This window comes from Myotis yumanensis, unplaced genomic scaffold (genome assembly GCF_028538775.1).
Source record: "Myotis yumanensis isolate MYYU_CA2020_CCGP unplaced genomic scaffold, mMyoYum1.0.hap1 SCAF_16, whole genome shotgun sequence".
Classification (NCBI taxonomy): Eukaryota; Metazoa; Chordata; class Mammalia; order Chiroptera; family Vespertilionidae; genus Myotis; species Myotis yumanensis.
The window spans coordinates 2358530-2370254 of NW_027223767.1; positions in this window are offsets into that span (position 1 = coordinate 2358530).

Below are 11725 nucleotides of genomic sequence, written 5' to 3' on the forward strand. Positions count from 1 at the left end.
GGAGGCAGCTTGAAGGGAGTTCCGTGGCCATAACTGGGACACTGAGATGGCCAGGCAGGTGGAGCTGCCCAGGAGGGGAGTGCCAGGCCTTGGCTCGGCCCATGCTGGAGCCGCTGCGCGCCTCTCCTCCCAGCCCCTCCCTGTCTTCCGCCCGCCCCAGACCCCAGAGTGACAGGATGTGATAATGGGGCTCTTTCCGGCTCAGTGTCAGCTGAGGTTTCAAAGCCTCAGAATGGTACAGTTAGGGGAGGGGTTGGGATCCACTCTCCTCCAAATCTGAAGTGCCTGGGGGCAAAAGTGGGGCAGGCTCCCTTTCCGAGGGTGAGCACCTGTCCTCCGGGGCTTGTGGACCAGGTGGCCGGTTTATTCTGTTTGTCAAAGTGCTTATTCTGGGCCAAGCCATGCATGAATGGGTGAGTAGCTCTCTCAAGGGCCTATGACTGGTGAGTGGCAGGACTGGAATTCAAATCCAGGCTGATCTGAGCCCAGGCCTCTGCCTAGCCCCTGTGCCCCATGGCCTCAGCCTGGGCTGCTTTTTGCCACGTGGGTCAAGAGAGCTGTGTGGGGGTCCTGACCCATGTGGTTCAGTGGTTAGAGTGTCAGCCCAGGCACGAAGGGCTTGGGTTCAAATCCCAGTGAAGGGCACATACCTGGGCTGCATGTTCAATCCCCGACCCCAGTCAGGATACGTGTGGGAGGCAATCAATCGATGTTTCTCTCTCTCCGTCCCCTCCCTCCCTCCCTTCTCTAAAAATCAATGGAGCCCAGCTGGTGTGGCTCAGTGGTTGAGAGTCGACCTATGAACCAGGAGGTCACAGTTCGATTCCTGGTCAGGGCACATGGCCTGGCTGTGGACTCGATCTCCAGTGTGGGGCGTGCAGGAGGCAGCCGATCAATGATTCTCTCTCATCGTTGATGTTTCTATTTCTCTCTGCCTCTCCCTTCCTCTCTGAAATCAATAAAAATATATTTAAAATAATAAAATAAAAATCAATGGAAAAAAATATCCTCAGGTGCGGATTAACAAAAACAGCCGTGGGGGGAGGGGGGTGTGAGCAGCAAATCTTTGTTGGAGGGCAATCAGCCCAATTCTGAGACAAAGCAGGGCCCTGCAAATAGGACCCTGGAGGGGTTCAGGCACCAAAACTGAGGCTGGATGCTGGCGCCGAGAATGAGGGGGCAGCAGGGCTGGCAGCTGGGAGCATATCAAGCCTCCGCCTGGACCTGCAGCCGGCGTCCCCATGGGAGACCCGCCAAAGCTGCCACAGGAGAGTCGGCGCTGGGCACAGCAGAACCAGCTGCCGAGACTGGCTCCGTCCTCAGGAGGCAGGACGCTGAGAAGCTAGGCAAGTTCCTTGGCAAGTGGGCTGGGGAAACTGAGGCAGAGAGCTGAACAAACTGGCCAGCAACGCACAGCAGATACAGACGGTCACCAGGCGGGAAGCTCCGGGTGCCTGGGGGCAAAGCTGGCGTGGCACCTCACCCCCGGCTGGCCTTCCTCCCCGGCGTATCGCTGGTCACGCGGTTTGGACCCCTGACCTTTCCTCCCCGGGGATAACATCGAGGCCTCGGTTGTGTTTCAGCTCGAGGCCCAGAAAAGCAGCAAACCCAGGAAGGCAATGCCAGGACCAGCCGGGATGGCTGACGACCCCCCTGCCCTGGTGCTGTCCAACCAGGGGAGACCCCGACCCTGCAAAGACACACCTGGAATTGAGACCCTCCCCTGAGACGCCCCTAGACCCACAGCCTTTAAAACGCTCAAGACAAAGGCCCAATGGAGCAGCCCGCGCCTCTCCCTCCCCTCTCGCTCCCCCTAAACTCTCAGGGGCCCCATGAGACTTGCAACCGGGGAAGCAATGGGCAGCAGCAGCCTGTCCCGGGCTCACCCCTGAACCTGTCCCCAAGGCCCCTTTTCTCTGACTCTCCAGAAAGCTCACAGCAGCCCCCTCCTGGCTCACTTCTTTCCCATAATGTTTCTACAGCCAGAGCAGCCGCCTCGGCTCTCCTGCTGCTCCTTTTAAACTAGGCCCTTGCTTGTCTCACTGTCCCAGCTTTAATAAAAGTGACTCTTTCCTGCACAAAACCAAAAACCCACACACTGCAGGCCGGCCCGAGGCAGGCTGCTCCGGCCCAGTCCCTTTCCAGCAACACTTAGACCAGTGGTTCTCAGCCTTCCTAATGCCGAGACCCTTTAATACAGTTCCTCATGTGGTGACCCCCCAATTTCATTGTTACAAATTGAACATAATTAAAGCATAGTGATTAATCACAAAAACAATATGTAATTATATATGTGTTTTCCGATGGTCTTAGGCGACCCCTGTGAAAGGGTCGTTCGACCCCCAAAGGGGTCTCGACCCACAGGTTGAGAACCACTGACTTAGACCCTAAGCTGCATGATGGGCTCATTAACGGCCCAAAGACATTGGAGTCTTAACCCCCTGAACCCAAAAACATCCCCTTAGGTGATGTGGAGTGTAGGAGATCGGCCTCTGTGATCCATCTTCAGCAAAGTCAACTTTTAATGGAAACCGTTACTGAATTTTCCCAGAGCAAACAGAACGTAGGGAGGAGGGGTGCGGGTATAAGAACAAAGAACTGTACATGACCAGCAGCACATTTTCAGGAAGATGCGCCTACACAGAGGGAGGTGGAGACAACTAGAAAAGGCCTCCGCCCATTGTTTCAAATGACCCAATAGGAGACAACAAGACACAGGCGACATATGAGGAAAGCTATTAACCAACCCCACAGCACTTAGCCAATGGGGAGCCGGAGGAGGGACTCTCGCACCCCGGGGATAAACAGCCTGTGGTGGCCGCTCCGTGCGCCTGCTCAACTGGACACCGCTCTTGCAAGGCCATATTAAAAGTCTCATTTTTGCCATATTTCACATCTCTGAATCTGTTATTTGAATTTGGACAGGTGAGCATTTCTCACAATTTGGGGACACATCTAGGATTTCTGTGCCCATGCAGAGCGGGGCCCCTCACCTGCTTTTGAGGGGGAAACCTCACCTGCTTTTGAAGGGCCTAATCTGCCAGAGACCCCGTCTCTTCTCAGAGGCCAGAGACAAGCCCAAGACTGTTTTTCAGAAGACGGCAAATCCGACACAGGGGGCAAAAGACGGGCACCTGCGGCAAGCAGGCAACCGCATGCCTGGGCCAAGGTAGGGAAACGTGGAGTATAGTCCGCCCTGCGTTGGCCGTTGGGTACCCTTGGAGGTTGGGTGTGTGGCTGAGCAGTGTCCTGGACACGAAGTGAGAGCAGAGTCCTAATCTGTGGTTCCGTTCTCCTGCGAGGGAAACGGCCAGAGATGGACGAAGCGGGTCTGGGGTGTGCAAGAAATCTCCAATAAAGGCGGTGTTTGAGCACATAGAATAGTCACAGGGACTTCCTGAGGATGGCAAACAAGAATTCTCGGCCTAGGGAAACTCAGAAAGTGGAGCCAAGAAGGCTCCCTTAGACATTCCCCTGGATAGTCCGCTGGGGAGAACGCCGAGGTTCGGCGGGGGAGGGGGGGATCCCTGAACCAGGGACAAAGAGAAACAAAAAGTGATCAAATATCGTTGTTTTATAAGGCCTAAAGACCCAATTTGTAGACCTTCAGTCTTTTGGCCCAACTTTGATTTAGATGAAGACTGGGTGAGCCTGGTCAGCTCCGGGTGGCAAGGGACACCCAGCTCCTTGGCCTCGTCTCTGAGCCCTTAGTTGGACCTGCTCTGGGACAAGAGACATTGCTCTGCTTCGGTGGTTTCTTTTTATGCAGGGCATTCTGTGGTGTCTGGCTGGACAGACGAAGAGCATGATGTGGGTTGTGGGTGCCTGTAAATATTGTATGTAGGAGTGTCTCTGTTGATGTTTTGTGTTTAAAGACGGGGCACATCTTGCTTTGAGGGGCCCAGCTGCTTGTGGCAGGCTGAACCCCTGGCAGGGATTACAGAAACTTCCCAGCAGCTGCCAAGAGTTCTTAATCTTGGGGACCCTCCCTGCTCTCCCTCTCAAGGCATCAGCCACTGGAAACTCTTAGCTAGCGAAAGTTCGTGTCTGCAATGTAACTTGGTTATTGATGTTCTTTGCTTGCTTTCTTATCTTTGGGAGACTTAGTTTGCTCTTCGCAGGTTTATGAACACTAGAGGCTCAGTGCACGAATTCGTGCATGGGTGGGGTCTGGCCGGCTTGGACCTGATCGGGGCAGATTGGGGAGGAGGAGACGATGGGAGGTTGGCCGGGAGGTTGGCCGGCTGGCCCAACCTGATCAGGGCGATCAGGGCTGGGCCGGCCGGGGGGGAGGGGCTGTGGGCAATTGGCCAGCGGGCCCCGCCCCTGATTGGGGTGGGGGCCAATTGGGGGAAGGGCCAGCAATGGGGAGAGGCTGTGGGCAGTGGGCTGGCCGGAGGGCGGGGCCATGGGTGGTAGCCACTGGCTTTGCCCCTGATCAGAGTGGGGGACCAATTGTGGGTGGAGCTGGCTGTGGGGAGGAGCTGTGGGCTGATAGGGGTGGTGGGGTCTGATTGGGGTGAGGGGCTATGGGTGGTTGGCCAGCCAGCCTTGCCCCTGATCAGGGTCAGGGGGGCTAATCTGGGGTGGGACTGGGTAGGGGGAGGGGCTGCAGGAGGTTGGCCAGCTGACCCCACCCCTTATTGGGGTAGGGGGGGCGATCGGGGGCAGGGCTGACTGGGGGGAGGGGCTGTGGGCCGATTGGGGTGGGGCAAGCCGATTGGGGGAGAGGCCAACGCGGGGGAGGGGCCGTGGGAAGTTGGCTGGCTGGCCGCACCCCGATCGGGCTGGTTCACTGGCCTCAGTGGTGTCATAGCGACCGGCTGTTCTGGTCATTATGGTGTTCCAGTCACTGGCTTTTTATATATATAGAATAGGGAGTCCTCTGTCTCTGCTGTTTGGGCTTTGTGCCACTCAGAACCAAAGCCCATTTGCTGTGCTGGGTTACTGTAGGGGTTTTTGTTTCTGTTTTTGAGATCTCTTCTTATATGCAAGATTTCATATTGTTAGTCTACTCAAAAAGAAAAAAATCTCTCTATAGAAAAGGCTAATATGCAAAGTGTCCCCTCGGGAGTTCGATCTCTCGTTATGACATGAGCTGACCACCAGGGGCCGGCTCGGAACATGGTGGGTGACCAGCGGCAGTGGTGGGGTGCTGAGGGAGCAAGGGAAGGAGGAGGTGGGGAGGCGGGGAGGCAGGGGAGGCAAGGGGGGGGGGACTGCATGGTGGTAGCGCACGGGCAGCAAGGGAAGGAGGAGGCAGGGAGGCGGGGAACCTGATCGGCCCTGATCACCGGCCAGGCCTAGGGACCCTACCTGTGCTCGAATTTCGTGCACCGGGCCTCTAGTACGGGAAATAAAACCTTCTAAACCCCCCAAATCTTTTCCTAGGAGGACCCGATCTGCAGAAGTGCCCTCCAGCAGGCTGCAGAAATAGCAGTGGGGGCCACTCCCATTTTGGAAAGAAAAATGAAATAAAATCATACTTCCACATTAAAGCCACTGGAAGCTGGTGTATTATCCCTGTTACAAAATTTGCCAAAAAAATTCCTTGGGTATAATAATTGGCTTTAAAATCTCAAAGTTGTTAAGGCAAAATGGATATAACAAAAATGAAGGGTATATGGTAAAGCTTTTTCAGTGATAGTTATATATGCCTAAACATAGTTTTCCCAAATCTTTGGTAACAAAACTTTGGTTTGTTGGGTTAAATAGTAAAAATTACTAAATATCTAGGTATTTTGAAATAACAGGATATTGAAATATTAATTTGAATTTGCCTTGTATGGAGAATCTAGAGTAGTGGTTCTCAACCTTGGCTGCACATTAGAATCACCTGGGAATCTTTTAAAAATCCTGATTTCTGGGCCTCATGCTCCAAAAATTCTGTTTCTTTGTGCCTAATGTTGTGGCCCCACCCCATAACAAAGAAACAGAATTTCCGGAGGATGAGGCCCAGAAATCAGGATTTTAAAAAGATTCCCAGGTGATTCTCATGTGCAGCCAAGGTTGAGAACCACTGCTCTAGAGGATGGATTTAAATCTGTTAATAAATGTCTTGTATTTTATTTGAAATATATCTTAAAAATGTGAACGTATTGCTAATTTTAGGAATGTTAATTACTTACATTTCATCTAAAAGTAAGGTTTCTAAGTATTAAAAATGCTAACTAATAGAAAAGGAATTATGGTTTTGGTGTAATAAAAAGTTTGTGAAAGTTGTAAAATTTTTGTAAAGAAAAATGTCAAAAGGAAATTATATAAATGACACAGGCCAGTAAGCCAGAAATAGGGAAACAGAGATGGTTAAACAGCAGTTTGGAGCCATCTAATAAATCCTATCTTCCCTAAACCAAGGACACTTAAGAATAAATGATTTGCATTTTGACAGAGGGTAAATAGCTTATATCAGCCTACTCAGGGAGACAGAGAGCAGAAATGTAATTAATGCCACCCGAGGCTCACAGCACAAAGGACAAATAAATAGGGGGTGCACCACACAAGCTGACCCCTCAGCACTGTGGGCGCCATGACCCACCCCACCCCGAGGACAAGAAAACCAAAGTAAGAACCCACGGCTGCACGGACTGCTCTCTGGCTCCGCTGCGATCAGACAGAGGACCAGGTGGCTGGACACAAGGGGGTGGGTCTTCAAATGAGACATGGGAGCAGGAGCTCCGGACTTCTGTCCTGGGCTGGGGACCTTCCCACCCCACGTGGTCTACGCCCCCCCCCCCCCGCCCCGCCCCCCAAGCAGGGCCTGGGGAAGTCTACTGAGCTGCACCCAAGGCTGGAGGGTGCAGGATTAGGTTAAACCTCCTACTTCTGAAACGCATGTAAGCGGCCGCTGTACAGGTTAAGCAAAATAAGAAGGAAAGAGGAAAACTGAAGTAAAACTATGTGCTTGAAAAAGGTCGGTGTGGGCGCTGCACCACAGGTCACTGCTCACTGCTGCTTGCACTCAGAGGGCTGATGGGCTCCTGGAAACGCATGAATGACTATCAGACAAAAATTACTCCTGGAGGCTCAGGCCAGCATCAGCCTCTTCTTCCTCCTCCTCTCCTTCTGACTCCTCCTCTTCCTCACCACCCTCTATGGCCTCCCCTGTGAAGTGCAGCACGGCCCCCGGGACTAGCCGCTCACGGAAGAAGTGTCCTTGCTCATATCTGTCTAACTGCCTACCACATCCCCCCAAGGATCTTGCCTCTGAATTCTTTCAGGGAAAAGGGTGTAGAATCATTTCTGAAACTACTTCATGCTGAGGAGGGACGAAGGTTTTCTTTTAGAAACAGGAGATCTTTGCTCTCTGTCAGAGGGACAATGAGGCCTGGGCTCAGAAGGAGGTGTTCAGAGGTGGTATTTCCTGAGTATGAGTAGGGATTGTTACCTGGTGGAGACAAACTGTGTTATAAAATTTCAAAAGTTAGAACAGTAAGAATTACGACAAATTGTCTGGTGGAAGAAAAAAAACACACATTTCAGTTCTAATAATTCCCTATCCTATATAATAAAAGGCTAATATGCAAATAGACCGAACGGTGGAACAACTGTTCGCTATGACTGGTAGGAGGGGCGGAGGCGCAAAGGGGCTGGCTGGGCACCCACAGACAGCAACTGAAGTTCTGAAGAGATATCTCAGCTGTGAGGAGGTGCCACTGAGAACTCTGGGATCTAATCCCAAAGCTGGGCTCCCCAGCAGAGAGACCAAACTGAGGAGTGTACCCACATAACATCTAGCTATGAAAAGCAGTGGGGTGCTGTCTGCCAGGGAGCGGCAGCTGAAAATTCAGGCACCCTCTTAAAGGGCCAATGCACAAAAATTCCCTGTGGAGCCACCCACCTTGTGCTCCAGGAGAGGGAGGGTGAAGTGGACTGGAGCTGTGAGAGAAGAAGCCAGGACTGGGGACTTGGGGGATAGAACTCAGAAGGCAGACACCCCAAGTTTCCTGGGCTGAGTCATTCCCTTACACAGCAGGGTACATCTTTCCCACATAGACACCTGCCTTGCCTGGGGGGAAGACAGTTGGCACACCCCATTGGAAAACACCTTGCCCTGAGGCCACTTAAGAGATTAAAAGTAACAATTAGCCTCCAGGCAGAAGCAACTGCCCCACCCTGATGAAAAACACTCTCGCCACACCTGAGGACAATTGCCTGGGGGCAATTCAAGTCAGAATCTTAATAATCTGTAGACAGAGGTGGTCTCTGGAGGCTTTTAGTCTTTGCCTGATCCAATTAGTCAGAAACAGCCTTTAACACTGTCCTGCACTAGAGATTGAGAGGTATAGAGAATCTACCTAATACATGGTCACAAACCCATACAACCAAAATGAGGAAACAAAGAAACAACCCCCAAATAAAAGAACTAGGAAATTCTCCAGAAGAAGAGATAAAGGAAGCAGAGATAAGAAATTTATCTGAAACAGAGTTCAGAGTAATGATGTTAAAAATGCTCAACAGTATGAGAAAAGATATAGTAACTATGAAAAAGAACAGTCTGAGATAAAGAATGACATAACACAAATAAAGGATACATTGGAAGGAATACACAGCAGATTAGGGGAAGCTGAGGTTCAAGTCAGTGAATTAGAAGACAGAGTTGAAAATATCACTCAATTAGAGAACCAAAAAGAAAACGCAATTAAAAAACAGGAGGACAGCTTAAGGGAGCTCTGGGACAATGTGAAATGTAACAATATTAGAATAGTAGGTGTGCCAGAAGAGGCAGAAAGGGAGAAAGGCATAGAGAAGGTGTTTGAAGAAATAATGGTAGAAAACTTCCCTAACCTGGTAAAGGAAAAAGTCACACAAGTTCAAGAGGCACAGAGAACCCCAAACAAGAACTCAAACAGACCCATGCTCAGACACATCATAATTAAAATGCCAAAAATTGAAAACAAAGAGAGAATCTTAAAGGAAGCAAGAGAAAAGAAAACTGTTACCTACAATGGAACTCCCATAAGGCTGACACCTGATTTCTCATCAGAAAGTCTACAAGCCAGAAGGGAATAGAAAGCAAGAATCTGAGACCAAGATTACTATATCCAGCAAGGTTATCATTCAAAATAGACAGTCAAATAAAGAGCTTCCCAGGCAAAAAAAAGGCTAAAGGAGTTCATCACCACCAAGCCAGCATTACAAGAAATGCTAAAAGGATTGCTGTAGGGATTGCTGAGGAGAAGAAACAGAGAGAGAAACCTAGCCATGCAGAATTAAAATGGCAATAAATAAGTACCTCTCAATAATAACCCTAAATGTAAATGGATTAAATGCTCCAATCAAAAGGTGTAGGGTAGCTGAAGGGATACAAAAACATGACCCAACTATATGCTGTCTACAAGAGACCCACCTCAGAACAAAAGACACACACAGGATGAAAGTGAAGAGTTGGAAAAAAATTTTCCAAGCAAATAGAAAAGAAAAAAAAGCTGGAGTAGCAATACTCATATCCGACAAAATAGACTTTAAAAGCATTATGCTACGTGAAATAAGCCAGTCGGAGAAAGATAAATATCATACGATCTCACTCATTTGTGGAATATAATGAACAACATAAACTGATGAACAAAAATAGAGCCAGAGAGAAAAAAAATATACTACAATATAATAGAAGTAACCTGTTATTTGCAGATTTTAAAAAATATATTTCTTTATTGATTTCAGAGAGGAAGGGAGAAGGAGAGAGAGATAGAAACATCAATGATGAGAGAAAAATCATTGATTGGCTGCTTCCTGCACACCCCCTACTGGGGGAATAAGCCCACAACCCAGGCCTGTGCCCTTGGCCAGAATCAAACCTGGGACCCTTCAGTTCGCAGGCTGACACTCTATCCACTGAGCCAAGCCGGCTAGGGCTGTTTGCAGATATTTAATATTTCCTATAACTTTTGTGATATCATACTATGTTAGTACAGTTTTGGTAATATTATTATACTGAAAATCCTTTTATTCTTGAAATATTAATATTTATTGCATGTAATGTTATTATATGTGAGATCATTATTCTTGAATAATTGGTGTTTATTGCATGTAACATTATCATATTTAAAATCGTTTTTCTTAAGATATTAATGTTTATTTCATGTAACATTATTATATTTAAGATCATTTTTCTTGAAATATTAAGGTTTATTGCATGTAACATTATTATATTTAAAATCGTTTTTCTTGAAATAAAATTTTAAAAAGCTGAAAAAAAGAGTGAATGGTTTATACTTTTCCCCAACCAGAGAGTAAATAGCTAGAGAGGAACCAGCAATTGTTCCCAACTTTATCCGGGATCCTGATCGGTTCACAAAGAAATTTAACTGTTAGAACATGTAATCCTGGCTATTCTGACCTGTTCCAATTAATACACCCACTGGTTTCTGAGAGCCAGGCAACAGAATTACTCAAGAAGGCCTGCTGTGAAACTGTAGAGTCTGTTTTTGCTTGAAAAAGCCAGGTCACCCTAAGAAAGAGTGAATGTAGAAAACGGGATTTACAAAGAGGAAACAAAGGAAGCGAGCGTAGGGGTGCTCCAAGGACTGAGAGAGGGTATCTCCCCTTCTCCTCACTCACACTTTCAGAGAAACTGAAATTATGATAAAAGGGGAAGTTACCAAGGCCCTTGCAGATACTGGGACTACTTTATCTGTTCTTATCCCGACCCAACTAAGTTTTCCTCTCCCTCGGAGCATTCTGTACAAATGGCAGGGCATCTAAGCAACCAATGGCTGTTTTAAAATTAGAGCCTGTCCCCTTTCACTAAGGCAGCATGTATCTTACTGGTCAAATCGGCCCCAATTCACCTGATCTGGAGAGATTTTTTCTTACATCAGTGATGCCCACATATGTGTATGTGTGTGTTTCAGAAGGGTAATACGTATCTAGAACTAAATGAACCAGATACTGAGCCAAAAGGGAAAAATGATGATTTTTAAAACGAAACCTCCCAAGAGGAAACTAACCTTGAGGCTGACTGAACGTTTGCTAACCATCTTTTCTTCATTATTAACTTCCACGCAAGCCTGAGAGAAGGCTTAACAGGGTACCCCTCCCACTCAGAGGGGCCCAAACAGCTCAGAGTCGTGCAGAGATGCCTAACTCTCAACTTGCTACACATGTCTCTGTAGATGGGGAACCAGGCCGCAGTGCCTTGAGAGTCCCTTTTTTTGGGGTACATACTCCCCAATCAGGAGAAATTTAATTCTGGGTCCCTTAAGAAAAAGGTTAATCTTTTGCAGCATAGCCTGGCCCCACTCTAAGTGGACCATGGAGAGGTTTGGTCAGTTATTGGCACCATTGAGTTTAATGCTACCCTGCAACTAGCCCTGTTTTCCCATCCCCAGGGAAGTGAACGGAGAATGAGGCCTTCTGAGGTCAGTATGTCTTTTCCGTACATGCAAGCCCTCAGGACTCCCAGAAGCGACTCTCAGCTCTATGCTACCTGTAAACTAGATCTCTCTGTAATTGCCACAGAGCCTCAGGGAAAAACGTACTCAGGTGGAAAAACTTTTCAAAAATGGTTAAATGAATTTGTTAGTCCTTTGCCAACATTTGCAAATCCTTGAGGAATTAAAAAAGAAATACTGTCCTTGTTTTACAATGCAGTCTTTTTAAAAATATATTTTTATTGATTTCAGAGAGGAAGAAGGAGGGAACGAAGTATGGAAACATCAATGATGAGAGTCATTTATTGGCTTAAGATATTAATGTTTATTATCCCTCCTGCCCCCTACTGGGA